Genomic DNA, 17,065 nt, shown 5'->3' with positions numbered 1-17,065 from the left:
AGTGCTCGCTAGCTGACGGGGTGGGGGTCGGGGAGGCGGAACTTTGCCCCAAGTGCCATGGCCTCCAGTCCTTTTCCCGACACCTGCGTGTCCATTGAGTGTGGGAGTCTGACCCTTCCCAGAGACCTCGGAAAGAGGCCGGCGGAGCAGCAGGGGTTGATGCGCCTCGCTGTGGCACTGGGGGACAGGAGGCAGACTGTGCGGAAGAGGGGGACTCGCAGGAGAGAAGCTTCCAGAAGAAGGTAGTGAGAGAGGAAGGAAAGAGGATGTATTAGGCAGCCAAAGGGGTGCTGATGCAAAATACCAGAAATGGGTTTGTCTTTATAAAGGGTCTTTATTTGGGGTAGGAGCTTACAGAGACCAGGCCATAAAGCATAAGTTACTTCCCTCATCAGAGTCTATCTGGAGCAAGATGGCTGCCGACGTCTGTGAGGGTTCAGGCTTCCTGGGTTCCTCCCTTCCTGGGGCTGGCTTCTCTTTCCTCTGTGAGCTGACTTCCTGGGGCTCCAGCTTAAGGCTTCAGCATCAAACTCCAACATCAAAACTCTAACATTAAAACCCCCAACTCTGTCCTCTGCCATGCCTTTTATCTGTGAGTCCCACCCACCAAGGGGCGGGGACTCAACACCCTAATGACGTGGCCCAATCAAAGCCCCAATCATAACTCAATCAGGCCCAGGTACAGACCAGCTTACAAACATAATCCAATATCTATTTTTGGAATTCATAACCATATCAGACTGCTACAGAGGAGAAGCCGAAACGTTCACCAAGTAGGCTCCAGCGCCCCACCCCCCAGTTCCCCGCAGCTAGGATGACTGGGGGGGGGGGTCTGGGGAGCACCCCTGCAGTAAACACGGCTGGTCAGAATGCATATTCATTCCCTCTTTCTCCTCCAGAGTCCTCTGGCCAGCCCAGCCTGTGCCCTTGCCTCCGGCCATTAGCACAGCTTCCAAGTGAGACCCCAGAGCTGTCCAGTGATCTGGCATGTGAACTGCTGTCCCCAGGCAAGGATGGCATCTCCTCTGCCTTTGGGAAGCACCCTTCTTGCCCACCTTGACCGCCCCACCCGACGGGCCATGTGGTGCCCATGACGTCCCTGCAGGGGACAGCGGTCCCCTCCCCTGGAGTTCAGGCCCAGCCCGCACGCCCGGACCCGGGTGCCTCACCTGTGCAGCCACAGTCACGCCATTATGCCCATGAGCCGAGAGAACAACCAGGGAGCGCCAAAAAGATCCTGGGCACATCTAGCCCTCTCGCACCTTAAAACCAGCCAACCAAACAAAAACAGACCTATTTGATTAGAATGCCATTATAAATCATAGGAAATTGTAATTTGAATATTTACTCTAATTACTTAATACAACTGGTATCCCCGATTACAGTTTCCAAAACTATTGACCGTAAACCCTCCCCTTCCAAAGGACGTCTTCCCGATGCGCTGGGGCCATGTGCTCGTTGCCTCTGGACAAGAACCGGCACGGCACCTTGAAATCTGCTTACCCCCCAAGCCCCTCACTGGTAAAGTGACGCCTGTCAGCATCGTCCTCGAGGAAATGATGGTGCCTCGGATTTGTGGAAACAGGAATACACATGCTTCCCCACTTACTTCCTCTTACTGAATTTCAGGTAGAGGGAAGGCATTTCCCACCGAGAGGCCACAGATGCCACGGGTGAGATGAGAGGTTGAACATTTATGAGCAACCGGACAAAAAGGCCTGGGCTCTGAGCAGTGGCCACAGGCCCCGACCCTGGCCATGGCATCCTTCTCCCTGGTTATGGTGTCCTCCTGGCCGTGGCAGCCTTCTCCCTGGCCGTGGCAGCCTTCTCCTGGCCGTGGCAGCCTTCTCCCTGGCGTAGCAGCCTTCTCCTGGCCGTGGCATCCGTCTCCTGGCCATGGCATCCTTCTCCTGGCCGTGGCATCCTTCTCCTGGCCGTGGCAGCCTTCTCCTGGCCGTGGCATCCTTCTCCCTGGCGTGGCAGCCTTCTCCTGGCCGTGGCATCCGTCTCCTGGCCATGGCATCCTTCTCCTGGCCGTGGCATCCTTCTCCTGGCCGTGGCACCCTTCTCACTGGCCGTGGTGTCCTTCTCCCTGGCCGTGGCGTCCTTCTCCCCTGGCCATGGTGTCCTTCTCCTGGCTGTGGTGTCCTTCTCCTGGCCGTGGTGTCCTCCCTGGCTGGCCAGTCTTGCTCCTGCCCTTCTGTTTTGCAACAAGCAACCCCAACTGTTTCCCTCTAACAGCAGAAAGACCTTTTCTATGTCTTTGCATCTCTGTCTTCTTGGGTGACCCTGGGACCCAATTCTGACAATTGTAAGATGCTGCACAGATCTGACAACAATGGGCTGCCTAAGGCGGAATCTAGCAAGCACCATGCCCTTTGTTGCATTATAGCCATTGTGTCCTATTATTTTGAAGATAAAATACACCATTTCAAACATTTTCAAGTGTACAATGTGGTAGCTTCTAGTCTATTTCCAACGTTGCACCAACATCACTACTATGTAATTCCAGACCACTTCCATCGCCTCCCAAGTACTTCCGGACCTGCTAGCAGACCCTGTCCGTCACGCTTACCCCCAGTGCCGGCAGCCACTGGTCTTCCTGTCCCTATGGACATGCCATGTAAATGGAATCAGACACCACGTGGCTTTGTGTGTCCGGCTCCTATCACTTAGATAGCGCTTGCACGGCTCGCCCGAGCCGTAGCATTTGGCACTGCCCTTCCTTTTCATGGCTGGATAGTAGCCCCCAGGGTTAGACTGTGCTTTCTCTACCCATTCCTCTGTTGATGGCCATCTCGGTTGCTTCCACTTTCTGGCTCTTGGGCTGCTAGGAGCCTTCAAAGATGAGCTTTCCCGTGGACGCATGTTTTCAGGAACTGCTGGGATGCGTGATTACACTGGGCTCACCTTCTCCAGGCTCTGCCAGTCTGTCCTCCCCAGCGGCTGCACCATTTTACAGTCCTGCCAACAATATAAGAGGGCCCCAGCCTTTCAAAAATCCTAGGGGGCAGGTCCCATCCGCCCCTGTTGAGGAGTAACTGAAGCTCCAGGAATTTCAGTAGCCTGCTCTGGATTTTACACCCAGCAAACAAGGGACGGCGCCAGGGTTACAACCAGCCGCCGGACTCCCAAGCCCCTTCTTCCACCGACTTGACCCGAGCACGCACCGCCAGCCCTTCCTAACTGGGCACCTCCTGGCCTCGAGTGCGGTGATCGCCTGCTGGTCTCGAGGGCCGTGTGAGTCAGCGTCAAGAGACATCCCAGGGACCTGGCGTCTGATGTCACCGACCTCCCAGCCCTGACGAAACGGCCTCCCAGGGGAGCAGGGAGCTGGGATGGAAGCTTCCAGCACTCAGCTCCACCCTCGCTGTCTTGCCGCCTCTTTCCCTGCCCAGTTCCTGCACAAGGCGGCACCCCCAAGGACTCTGCTCTCCTCTGCCGTCACCTGTCGTGCCAGCATCGTCCTAAAGCCGGCCGCCTCTCACCGCCACCTGCCACGCAGCCCCCGGGCCAGGTGGGGGCCTGACGTCTGCTCAGAGCGCCAGGTGCTCCTGGACCTTTGGCAGCCTCCAGTGGCTGTGGGGCACACAACCCTTCCTCACCCATGGGACAGAATCTAAATGCACCCTCTGTAGCAGTTTGATAGAATTGATGAATTCCAAAAAGAAATATTGGATTATGCTTGTAATCTGATCTGTACCTGGGCATGATTGAGTTATGATTAGGGTATTGAGTCCCCATCCCTTGGTAGGTGGGGACTCACAGATAAAAAGCATGGCGAAGAACAGAGTTGGGGCTTTTAATGTTGGGATTTCTGATGTTAGAGTTTGATGCTGAAGACCCAGGAAATCAGCACCCAGAGGAAAGAGAAGCCAGCCCCAGGAAGGAAGGAACCTTGAAGCCAGAGTAAAGCAAGCCCCAGGAACATGGGACCCCAGGAAGCCTGGACCCTGGCAGCCGTCAGCAGCAATCGTGCTCCAAATAGACTTTGGTGAGGGAAGTAACTTATGCTTTATGGCCTGGTATCTGTAAGCTCCTACCCCAAATAAAGATCCTTTATAAAGGCCAGCCAGTTTCTGGTGTTTTGCATCAGCACCCGCTGGCTGACTGATACAATGTCTATGGCCACGTATGTGCATATGGACTACACACACAGATGCTCGAGGCCCGGGCACTCATCTTCTGACCAGAACATTCCCTCCCTCTGGACCAGCCCATACGCCCCCCGCAGCCTGGCCCGGCGGGGAGCCCAGCTCCAGATCTGGGCGTTTCCTCCTGCCATCGGCCTGGCCAGCGGTGACCAATCTGGGACTTTAACTCCCGTGGCTGACTTGACTTTCCTGAGTGACTCAATCTTCCGTTTGTGTGTGTTTCTTGGAGTTGTGTTCATATTTTCAATCAGATTAAGATAGGCTTGCTGGCATCGAGCTACTTGCTCTCTTAAACGTGATGGCCCATACCCGTGTTTGACTCCCTTGGGCGTTGGCGTCTGCATTTTCACCATCAGAAAGCCATTCTTTCACTCTTTTCAAGGTGGTGGGGCGCTCTGCCCCTCCACGGAGGACACCAAATGAGTTCTGTTCGTGTGTGCACCTGCTCTGTGCTGGGGTATTATGACTGCTTTGCTATGTGGCAGGATATGCCCTGGGGGGCAGGCACAGGACCCTCACAGCTTCTCCAAGATTTCCTTGTCCCCAGCACTGGATGGCCACAGCAGGGAGCTGCTGGAGCAGGCAGAGCCGTGGCCAGGGCTGTTGGGAGGTCTCGTGGTGGACGGTGCCTTACACAGAGAGGTCCCCTGCCTCCCAGGAACACCTGAGGTGTGTGCCATGGGAGCTGAGTCGGAACAGAAAGAGACGTGGCTCACACACCTGAGCTTGTGGACTGAGAGGCTCGCCTACTGAGAGCCCTCAAATAAATGGCTGCACTTCGGCTAGCTTGGCTATCCCCTATTGCTGGGCACTTAGGTTATGCCTACTTTGTCTTTGCTACAGCTAGCACTGCTTTGAAGGCTTAGAGAAGCCTTTCATAATTTGTCTCCTTTTGGAATTCTCTGCCACCCCCTCCCCCCGGAGGATATTTCTGGAGATGAAATTTTATAACTCCTGCTGCAATGTTGTCCAATAAGATTACATCTGTTTCATGGCTACCTGCAACATTTCAAACGTGTTTCTTTCTCTTACACTCCAGGAAACATTGGGTTTTATTTTCATTTCTTCATACTCTCTTACTAACATGGGGTTTGACTACTTTGGTAGTACCCTAAATTCCTTTTCTGTGGGATTTTCTATGGAAGATTAAGTATTAATCTCTCTGAGAGATTAAATAAAGCACTGATCATCTTCACCCCGGGAATTAAAGTTCACGGTGGAGGTGCTTGCACACCGCAGAGTTCCTCTGTGGCAAAGGTGGCAGTTTTGCCTTCCCCTGGGATGGAGCCTCTGGGGTCCTGCCTGCAGGCTGACCTTGTGGTTTGTCTTTCAAAAGCATGAAATCAACTGTCTCACTTGCAGGAGAAATTCCCCTCCCCCCTTTTTTTAGCATTTGTGCCTTTCTTTCTAAGCTGCTACATAATCTCTGTTTTTTTATTTTTCTGTTGAAATGAATGGATTCACTTGGGTTTGAAAATCTGAGAATTTGATAAGCAATCTTTGTAATGATTGGCCATACCTCCAACTATCAAAAAAAAATTCAGGTCTGGAGATCTCTAGAAGGATGTGAAAAAATTCCAACTGACTACAATGTCTGCTCTAGAACTGGATGAACTGAACAGGTGTTTTATTTGCTGCGATGTGCCACCTGCCTCCAAATGTGAAGCAAGCTTATAAAAAAAAAGAGACATGAATTATACGGTGACTACAATGCAAACAAACAGGGGAAACCAGGAGAGAGGGATGAGGAGGAAGCAAGAGTGAGACAGTCAGCTCTAGGGACTACCACAGGGCCGTGGTAGGTAGCGCCCATCTCTTAGCGTCCTGAAAACCAAAGGGGGTTGAAAGCACCATAAACCATAAGAAGGAGCAGCGGACGGTGAGAGGTGCTGGCCCTTCCTGGAAGGACCAGACTCTGCTCTCAGATTCCTCCCCCCGGCAGGTGCAGGGGCTGGTGTGGGACGAGGCTGGCAGTGAAAGCTCAATGTCAAAGTCATTGTGGGCTCTCAAGGCTGTATCCTTTAATAAATAATGCAGAGGAAGAATCCTTCATGCAGACTGGTCTGAAAATTGGTGTGTCCATGCTGCTTGGAGTTGCAGACACTGCCCCCTCTCAGTTAGAAGCAGAGTGGACATCACCGTCCCCAAAGCCTCAAGACTGGGGAATGAACAATGGACTAAAGCAGACTTATTATTCTTCTACTATAGACTTACTACTATTCTAGCAATGGAAGGACTCATATCGTTGATGTAAAGGCAGTGGCCACCAGAGGTTCTGAGGGAGGGGAGAGAGAAGAATCGGTGTAATATGGGGCATTTTCAGGACATTGTATTTATCTTGCATGGCATCTCAGTGACAGATACAGGCCATTGTATATTTTGTCATAACCTACAAATTTGTGCGGGACAAAGTATAAACTATAATGTAAATTGTAGTCCATAGTTATGGAAATGCTTCAGTATGTGTTCATCAATGGTAACAAATGTGCCACACTAATGAAGGATGTTGTTAATGTGGGAAAGTGTGGGAAGGGGGAGGGAGTGGGGCATTTGGGAACCCCTTATATTTTTTTATGTAAATCAATGTAATCTAAAGCTTTGTTAAAAATTTTAAAAATTAATTACTAAAAAAAAATTAGTGTGTTCAAAAGGTCTGCAGGTATTGGCTTCTCTCCTTTCACTCTCCCTTGACTCTGCTCTGATCAAGCTTTGCTCCAATGTTGCACTGACACTGCTCTCCCCAAGGTCAGGGGAAGTGAGCTGGGGCTTCCCTCCTGGCCACCTTTACTTCCCAGGGCCATTGCTTCCTTCTCCTGAGGCCCTTTCTCCACTCAGCCCCACACGGGTTCTCTCCTGGCCTCCTCCCTGCACCACTGGGTTTCTCCCCATCCTCCCCGCCATGGAACACCCCCCAACCCTGTCCATGGGGAGGCACCCCTCCCTTGGCAGCTCATCCAGCTCTTTGGCTTTAAGTAGCATCTCTCCTGGTAACCCCAAAGTTTATAGCTCAGGCCTTGCACACCATCTGCTTGCCCCCCATCTCCTTAGGACGCCTGATTTCCTACGCCCCAAGCTGCGGTCTTGATTTCACCCCTGTTTTATTTTCCTAGGCTGCTCAAGCAAATGCCATGAAATGGTTCGGCTTAAACCATGGGAATTTATTTGCTCATAGACTAATCAAGTCCTCATCAAGAGGACACTTTCTTCCCCAAGACCATTGGCCGGCGATCCTGGCTACTGCCCCGTGGTCAGGCACGTGGTGGCGCCTGCTGGTCTCTCTCTTCTCTTCCGGGTTCGGTTTCAGCTTCTTGCTTCATGGCTTTCTCTCTCTGTCTGCTTTTCATTCCATTCCTAAGGACACTAATCATGGGATTAGGACCCATCCTGAATGAGCTGGGCCACACCCTAACGAAGTAGCCTCATCAAAGGTTTCATGCTCCCAGGAGTGGATGAGATTTAAGAGCATGTTTTTCTGGGGTGCACACAGCTGTAAACTGCCACAACCCCCAAACCTGCTTTCCCCGTCTCAGTGAACGGCATCCCCGTGCCTTCAGCCGGTCAGGCTAAAATCCTTGGCACGTCTCTGACTGTCCCTTCCTCGGGCCCCACATCCAGCTGGCTGTGGCGCGTCCTCTCAGCCCCGCCGCGCCCTCCACCCACCCGGCGCCGTGACACTCCTGGGCTGTGGACGGAGCCTTCGAGCGGATCTCCCCCTGCCCTGCTCTCCAGCCGGGTATTCCCGCCGGCAGCTGGGGCGCTCCTTGCAGTCCGTAAACCAGATCCTGGTATTTCTCTGTTGTCCCCCAACTCGGAGTACAATCCAAAGTCCCCTGCCCGCTCCCCTGCCCGCTCCCTGCCCCTGGGCTGCTCGGCTCTCATCCTTCCTGCCTCCTCTGCTGGGAAAGCGCTTTCCCCAAGCCTAACTCCGTTGGCTTCTCCTGCCTCCTTGGTGACATCCCCCTGCTCCTGTCGCCACTCTACCGTCACCCTGGCTTTGCTTTTCTTTTGCGCACTTAGCACTACTGGACACCGTCTACGTAGGATTTCCTTGCCCCTGCCTTCTCTGGTGGAATAGAGGCTGCGTAAGAGCCAACCTTCTGCCCCCTCCGTCCTTCTCCACGAGGAGCCTGGCATTTAGCAAGCAAGCGCCCCATAAACCCTTGTGGCCCTCTGCAGGGGCAGTTCGATTTTCTAGGTGGCTGTTACTGGAGGCCACTCTCCTGCGGGAGGGGGTCTCTGGAATGTGCCCTGAGCACCCGGCATGGACCTGACTCCCCTGTGGCTTGGCAGTCAGTGGCAGCTCACCAAGGCAGTGTGCCGGGTTCCAAGCTGACCACTCGGATGGCTACAGGGCTGGTGAGCCCACCCCTGCCCCTACTAAAAGGTGCCTGGTGGATTAGGAGCCCAGTGAGCCAGATCTTCCCAGATTTTAAAGAGAAGCTGGAAATCTGGACTTTAAGAGGAAGCCTCCCAAGTTTTAAATGTTGGTCCAAGTGTTTGTCAAAATGTGCATGTTTCTAGTACAACGTGATATGCCAGGTTTGGCCCCCTGGAGCCAATGAGAAACTATGGAGTTCCAGCTCTCCTATCTTTCAAGACATATATACACGGGCTTGCATACGTGGACGTACAGCCTCACGTGGGCTTGTTCAGCATGTTTGTGTGAATTACAATAAGCCAGCCAGTCCTCGAGACACTTTATGGAGTCTGCTGGGACACCGTCCTGTTAAATATCCACATCTCTTGTGACAGCCAATGTGAAACGTGCTCCCCGCAGTTCTGCGGTGTACGACCTGCACAACCACACATGGCAACCTCAGGTACGGATTCTTCTGTGCAGCCCATCCCAGCCCCGGGCTGATCTGAGCATTGTATGAATGCTCCACTTCTTGGAAGAGATGACAAATTGCCTTTGTCTAGCTCCTTGCAGCTTGATTTCATCATCCTTGATGCTGAGATATGGTTTTATGCTTATTTTGTAGATAAAGAAGTTAATTCTCAGAGAAGTTAATTTGCTTATGAGGTTACAGAGCTGGTTAGAGATGGGGCAGGGCACAGACCCGATTTTCTGAGGAAAGGGGTCCCTGGAGGACTGTGCATAACCCTTGCCATGGTCTCCGTTCTCGGCCCCACCCCACCCCAAGTAGCACCTCTAGCCCACCCTGGGGTGGTCTCCAATCCATCCCAGTACTCTGCCTGGGGGTTGCTGGGAACCAGTGTTCCCTGCGGGCAGCTAAACGCCAGGCTGGCCTGTGGAGAGCCCACTCCGATGTCCCCAGCTCCCACTTCATTCTCATGCTGAAAGAGCACCTGGGCCAGGTGGAGGTATGTGCACACCTTCCACAGGTGGCCTCCTGAAGAGGCCAGTGCTCACCACACACACGTGTTCTGTTTTGTTTGTTTGTTTAGGTGCTGGAGGCCCAGGAATGAACCTGGGACCTTGAATGTGGGAAGCTGGTGCTCAACCACTGAGCCCTGGTTTGGTTTTTTCAATTGTTTTGCTTGCCGTTTTGTTTTAGTTTTTTCAGGAGGCACCGGGAACTGAACCTGGGACCTCCCATGTGGGAGGCGGTTGCTCAATCACTGGAGCCACTTCCACTCCTTGTCTTTTTATTTGAAATTTTTAAAAAAATCTCATTCCCTTGTAGTCTAGCTCACATAATGCAGAAACCTGGAGGGGTCCTGATACTTTTGCTCAGGGATCCCAGATATTAAAGCAATATTCTTCAGATCCTTCCATTTCTCGAATTTTTGAAGGCCATGGTAGGTGGAGGAGGAAGCAGCTTTCTTCCTCCTTCTTTTTTGTAGAGGAGTTTACTGTTTTATAGCAGACATTTTGTACCCAGACTTTTACAACCCGGAACCTGACCCCTGTTCTGTTTTCATTATCAATTTTATGGAGCAATTTCTTACTGTGTAACTATGTAAAAGGGGCCTCTCGTTGCCACGTATCACTGCCTCGCCCAGGTGAGGCTGAGCCTTGCTCTCTGTGATGAGGCCCGTGGTGCTGCCTCGGGGGGGGGGAAGAAGGCACCCAGGTGAGGCTGAGCCTTGCTCTCTGTGATGAGGCCCGTGGTGCTGCCTCGGCAGGGGGAGGAAGGCACCCAGGTGAGGCTGAGCCTTGCTCTCTGTGATGAGGCCCGTGGTGCTGCCTCGGGGGGGGGGAGGAAGGCACCCAGGTGAGGCTGAGCCTTGCTCTCTGTGATGAGGCCCGTGGTGCTGCCTCGGGGGGGGGGAAGAAGGCACCCAGGTGAGGCTGAGCCTTGCTCTCTGTGATGAGGCCCATGGTGCTGCCTCGGGGGGGGGAGGAAGGCACCCAGGTGAAGCTGAGCCTTGCTCTCTGGGATGAGGCCTGTGGTGCTGCCTCGGGGGGGGAGGAAGGCACCCAGGTGAGGCTGAGCCTTGCTCTCTGGGATGAGGCCCGCCCGTGGTGCTGCCTCGGGGAGGGGGGGGGGGAGGAAGGAAGTGGGAAGTTTGGGTTAACACAGGGCTTTCAATGAAAGGGGTTTGACCGGGATGGGGTACGGCTCACGCGACAGGCCAGGATGGGTGGAAACAGCCAGCGAGGGTTTCAGGCAAGAGCGTCAAAGACTGAAAGCTCAAAATGTCTGTTGATGCTTTCTGTTGACAAGGTGAAGAGCCTTTGCGGAAGCTCCCGTACCGGAAGCCCTTTGCCTGGGCCGGAGTCTTCTGGTGTAGGAGAGCCAGGCCGAGTCGACAGTGGAACAAAGGGGAAGCCCCATGGGGCATGGGCAGTCCTGGCTCTTATTTCTTAAAGGACAGATCCACCAAAGCCACCGAGGTTTCTAGAAACTTGTGGGGAAAATGAACCCCTGTGCATGCAGATCTTTCACAGCAGGCGTGTATTTTTAAATTATGCTCAGCTTGGCATCCATCGAAAAATGACTTGAACTAGGGCACTCACGTTGAGAGGAGCTCTGTCGCTCAGCGATCGTTACTGTTGGCTGTTTGATGGGGCCGGGGGGTGGCAAGGCACAGCAACCTTGAACTCGAGACAGGGAAGTTGGAGCGATGCAGTCGCCGCCCCCTGCCAACCTCCCAGCGTCCTTCCTGTTAGCCTCGAAGTGCGTTGCACCCATCCCAGCAGGTTAGCTTCTTCACTGCTATTTTCTTGAACTCTCACCTGCTGGACATTGGAGAAAGAGATCCAAGGGTTTTATGAACCTTGGGCCAGCCATTACTAGGAAAATAAATGGACAGCAGGAGCAGCAACCTAAGTTTACTTCCTGATCTGAGGCAGCAGCAAGGTTTGGGGGGGCAGGCGGGGTGTACGTAAATTCAACAGCAGCCATGAGTTCTGGCCAGCAAGGCTTTGGGAGCCCCAAATGTCTGCTCAAAGTTTAAAAGGGCATTTAAACACGAGACCCAAGGCAGCAGCCGCAGCCAGGCAGGCTGGCTTAACCTTTTTAATTCATTTGCCTTTATTTTAGCCAGGAAAAAAAAAATAATGTGTAAGCATGAAAAAAATAAACATGTCTTATGATGAGGAATACTTGTGAAAAATGAAGCTTCAAATTTTAGATCTTTAGGAACTTATTACTGACAATGATAACTTTCACCTAAGCCCCGTGATCCTGGGAAACAGCCAAGGTGAAGAAATCCCCCCAACTTTTGTGCCCCCAGAAAAGACTCACTGCACAGAACCACGCGATTTAGGTAAGACTCCCCTGTGCCCCTTCGTTTACCTCCATGCTCTCCTTCTCATAAATGATTAGCTGAACTGCTGGCCAATTGCAACATAACGCTCATTAACCGAACTTCGGTGAAGCGTCTCTCCTCCGGGCCCCTGAACTTTACGGGTGACTCCCCCAAAACAGGCTTCTTCAGGATGAGATCGTTTCAGAGCTACTCTCTGATCGTGCCACCCTTTCATCCCAGTTCCCTATTTCCAGTTCTTTCCTTTCTCTAAAAGAAAAACCCTTTTTTGTCTATCTCTTGAGACGCTTATGGAGCTTCTGTCCTATTGAAGTAGCCCCTTCCCTCACTGCAGGAGTCCCTTCCGCCCTGACAGTCACTCTTTCCAACAAGGTCTGTCCTTACCAAGTCCAGATTTGACAGCATTCGACATTATGAATATGATAGCACTTCTAACTTTTGTCTTTTCAAAGAAAAATAACCATCTAGGTTTTTGAGGCCCCTGAAAAGACTTCTGCTGGGTGAGGGTGGCAAGAGGCCAAAGGCAGGGAGCTCTAAGTGAGGCTTCCATGGGGTCCATTTTACCAGGATAACTTTCCTAGAACGAATTGCTTTTGAGTTTCTCTTGATAGACCCCGTGTAACATATGTTCTGAAACTAGTAATAAGAACTCTACTACTCATTTAGAAAAAAAAAATTAATAAAATGCCAGAAAATAAAAGGGCAGAAGGCTATTTGCCATGCAAATGCAGTCTATTTCCCGTGGGCGGACCCAGGCCTGGCTCTTCCACACAACGGGCTTGGAAACATCTAGAGCAGCTGAGGGTGTTCCTTGGATGAATTAATGCACGCCCTACCCACCTGGACCCCAGCAGAGCTGTTCCGGAAGACAGTGGAGGGGCCGGCTCAGTCCTCCCAGCCTGCCTCCACACCAGGCATCTCCTTCCGCGCCTGCGGAACCCCACCCATCACCTGCTTCTGCAGGCAGGTGCAGAGCTCCACCACCTTGCTGAGCCGGGGCCTGGAGGTGCCCAGGCCAGGCTGGGCCAGGCAGCCGTGCTCTTCTGGAAAGCATGAGGCTCGAAAGGAAAGGCTTCTTCAGGGCTCTCACCTTTCAGGACCTGACAAATAGCCCCTCCCTGCCCCCCCGGCCTTGCCTTAGCCTTGCATTCTAAGCGGTCCTCCAGAAAGTCCAGAACCTGGACTTGAAGTCCAGTTCTGGAGGCTGACCTTCAACTGAGTCTGTTTAACAATAAATTATTATTGTTAGAGCTAGCACCGCATCTATTAAAAAGCTTCAAAGGGCACGGCCGGTACATACAAACGGTCAGCATCTAAACTTTACCAGGATGCCTGCAATTACACTGCCATTTATTGTCTAAAAATGTTGGCACTCAACAGTGCAATGAAAATATCAGTCATGAAATAACAGAAGCAAAATTCCCCTCCATAAAGCAGAAGAGGACACAGTCTATTGGGTATATTACCTACAGAAGAAAGTTGGTCACTGCAAGGGTGGGAACTCTGGTGACAAGAGTTCTTGATGCGCCAAGGCAGCTATGTAGTTTGACAAGGAGACGAAGATTGGAGCTCCCCAGGCTAAGACTGATGACACACCCATCAGTGGATTACTTTTGGAATGGGCTAATTGGAAGTGGATTAATCCACATAGCTAGGAGGCGAACGTCTTTTGGTTTATGGGTGCCATTGAGAGGGCAGAGTTGTTCATCGTGACGACGTGTGCCAGAGCCAGGCTGGTGAGTTTTAGCACTGTAGAAGACCAAGTTTTAGAGGAGACACGACTAGACAGTGCTAGTGTTAATAGTGGTATTAATGGTATTACTGGGCATTTAGCAGGTGCCAGACACTCTTCTAAATCTTTAATATGCTGTAACTCATTTACATCTCATCCCAACTCGATGAGGCTTTACAGAGGAGGAAACTGAGGCACAGAGATGGTAAAACAACTTCTGTCCTAGGTCAGGTTTCCTAGGAGGTAGGAAGATATTTCCCCCAAAAAAATTTCTTAATTGTGCAGCTATTAAAATTAACCAAGGGAAGTGGATGTGGCTCACGCAATTGGGATCCTGCCTGCCACATGGGAGGTCCCTGGTTCAATGCCCAGTGCCTTCTAAAGAAGACAGTGAGCTGGCGTGATGGGCAGGCGCAGCAAACTGATGCAACAAGATGACACACCAAGAAACACAAGAAGAAAAACATAATGAGAGATACAACAAAGCAGGGAATGGAGGTGGCTCAAGTGATTAGGTGCCTCCCTCCCACGTTGGAGTTCCTGGGTTCGGTTCCCAGTGCTTCCTAAAAGAAACAAGAAAGACAAACAGACACAGCAAGTGCAAACAATGAGGGGGTGGGGGGGTGGGAATAAATAAATAAATAATAAATAAATAAAATGAACCAGGTTAATCAATGGACCATAATTTGCATTGCCTTTCTTCTATCATCGGAGATTTCTTTTCAGTCAGTTTTGTTTTTACTATGAATCCTTTCATTTGAAAGGGTATCAGGAATAGTTGTAATTTTCACTTCTTTTGCTTGAACGATTTATCTCATTACTAGCAAGTTTCCAATAGCTAGTTTATTTTGAAAGCACAGTTTGCAATGTACTGTACCAGAAGTTTTTAAAGGTTACTTTTGGGATCAGTGCCCATGGGGAGTGAAGGAAGGAGGGTTGCCCCAACTGGAGCCAGGGCTGCAATCAACCAGCCTTTGGGTGCAGGCTCCCTTGGAGAGGGGACGTGAGCCTGGGCAGGGGGGTGGGCTTCAGCTCAGAGATACTGCAGAGTTGTGGCTGAGATGGGAGGAGGGCACCAGGCACCAGGCTTCCAGAAACTGTAGAACCGAGTGCTTCAGTCTCGGGGTGGGGGGGGGGGGGTGGGTAGGGGCAGCACACTGCAGCGCCCACTGCACCTGCTCCAGGCCACACAGCTGGACTCATCTGGTCATGAGCCAAGGACCTGGCCCCTTGGACCAGGCCGTGCGGCTCCTTCCCTCTTTCTGGTGAGAGAGGACAGAATTAGAGATGGTTACGTCTCCTGGCTCAGGAGCTCCTCACCTCTAGAGGAGAAAGGCCATGTGGCGGGGTGGGCCACTGAATTATGGAAAAAAGATAAGAGGGTGACATGGTAGACTGAATTTTGTCCCACAGCAAAGACACTATTCTCAGCCTTCATCTGAGTTCCTGAAGGTGTGACCCCGTTTGTATACAGGACCCTTTGAGGACAGATTATTAGTTATGTGTGGACGCATTTGTGGAGAAGATCTTCTAAGATCCTCCTTAGCTGTGGCCCTCCAGAACGGAGACCTGTGCGACTGAACCTGTTCCTAAGAGGAAATTCCGAGACAAAGAGGGGAGCCGAGAGCGAGGCCGGTGGAAACGGGAAGAGGACAGAGGCAGATGACAAGCCAAGGACCCCAAGGATTGTGCAGACTGCTGGGAGAAAGCCTGGCCTGGCTGAGACCCGGATTTGGGACTTCTAGCTTCTGAGACATTAGACATTTAATTCCTGTTCATTACCCATTACATTCCTGTTAATTACCCATTGTGGGCTATTTGTCACAGCAGCCTCGGGCTGACTAAGACAGACTAACCTGGGGAACCAGGCCAGGGAGCTCCCCAGGCAGGGCTGCTCCTGCCTCCTGCCCACCCTCCAGCCCCCCTGCACCATTTGCAGAGCGCCCGGGGAGGGCAGGGCCAGGCCTGCGTCTAGGGGCCCGAGCTTGTCTGGCTGGGGCTCAGCAGCCCCTCCCCGGGAAGCCCCAGTGTCAGGAGACTTGGTTAGGGAGGCCCCAGCCCAGGAAAGGCGCCTGTGACCCCTCAGGCCTTGAGACAACACCCAGACCCCTGAACTGGAGCCGGAAGTAGTTGCTAAAGGAGCACACACCTGAGCTCAGGACAAAGGCGACCTGGAGGGCCGAGCTGGGCCAACTGCATGTCCCATGAGGAACTCTCGCGGCAGCAGGGCAGGGTGGGGGCGCCCTGTCCTCCCCGCCTGGGGAGGTGGCCCCCAGGTGCCCCTTGTCCATTTCCCTTTTCCGCGTGGGATTTCTCGTTGCCATCATCCTGCTTGCCTCCACGGTCATAAGCAGGACGCGATGGGACCAGTCCTCATGAGCTCTTAGCCCCAGAGCAGCCTGGACAGCTGCAGACCTGGTGAGAAGGTGGCACATCACCCAGCCCGGGGCCTCGACCCCGTCCCTGGCCCTGTGGGGCTTCCATGTGGTGGGGAGGGCTCCTGGGAGGGGAGAAGGAGGACGTGGTCAACAGGGGAGCAGAGGATGGGGCGCGGTGTGAGCAACCAGCGCCCACGAGATCGTGTGTGTAAACCTGAGCGGTGCCATGCTGACCCAGGAACAAAGCCTCGTAACTTGTTTCAACCACTCAGAGCAAACATTAACGACGTTTTCCTTGTTTGAACATGTGTGATAGGAATTCACCGGAAGAACTGGCTGAAAAGAGGGGGAGTTTATGAAAACACACGTGAAAGGGCCTTCGATGCCACAGCAGGCTCGTGTGGATGCGGGATGCCACCTGTCCCTGGAGGACGCGGCAAACATCGGGTTCCAGAAACCCGATTCTTAGCGTTTCTGGCAACACAAGTGTGTTGAACACTCTCTCCACATCATTTTGGTTAGAAATAGATTCTCCACGTCCTGCCTTATCAAGGCACAATTACTTTCTGCTGCTTCTTGAGGAGAAGTGGGGTCCTTGGACTATTAACATCAAAACTAAAATTCAGAATTATCTCCCTCGTCGTAAGCACCACGGGGCCAAGTATCACTTGTTTCCTGCCAGATCATAGGTAGCTCATTCTTCCCATTCGTTTCCATTCATTTTCAGATACACACCTTTTAAAATCACTTTTAAAATGAGATGGACTTCACTTTTAAAATGAGGAAATATTCAAGACATGCAACAGAATATATGTAAAGCAAAAATAAGCCATCAAGAAAAACTGAAGTGGGTTCTCATGTATTTACAAGGCAGCTTAAGAAACAGATTATTCCCAAGATGATCTTGGAGAACCCCTTGCTGCATCCCCTCTCCCGTCCCTCTCCATCTCTACTGTGGGGAAACCACCATCTGGTCTTTTCAATTCCTTATCAATTCCTTTCTCTTTTTCAGTTTTATTATATAGGTATATATGTCTAAACAATACATTACTTAGTTTTTAATGCTTTTAATTTTCTATAAATGGAATCATATATATGTGTTCTTCTAAACTGATATGAATTTC

This window comes from Dasypus novemcinctus, chromosome 4, assembly GCF_030445035.2.
Source record: "Dasypus novemcinctus isolate mDasNov1 chromosome 4, mDasNov1.1.hap2, whole genome shotgun sequence".
NCBI lineage: Eukaryota > Metazoa > Chordata > Mammalia > Cingulata > Dasypodidae > Dasypus > Dasypus novemcinctus.
This window is presented reverse-complemented; position numbering follows the sequence as displayed.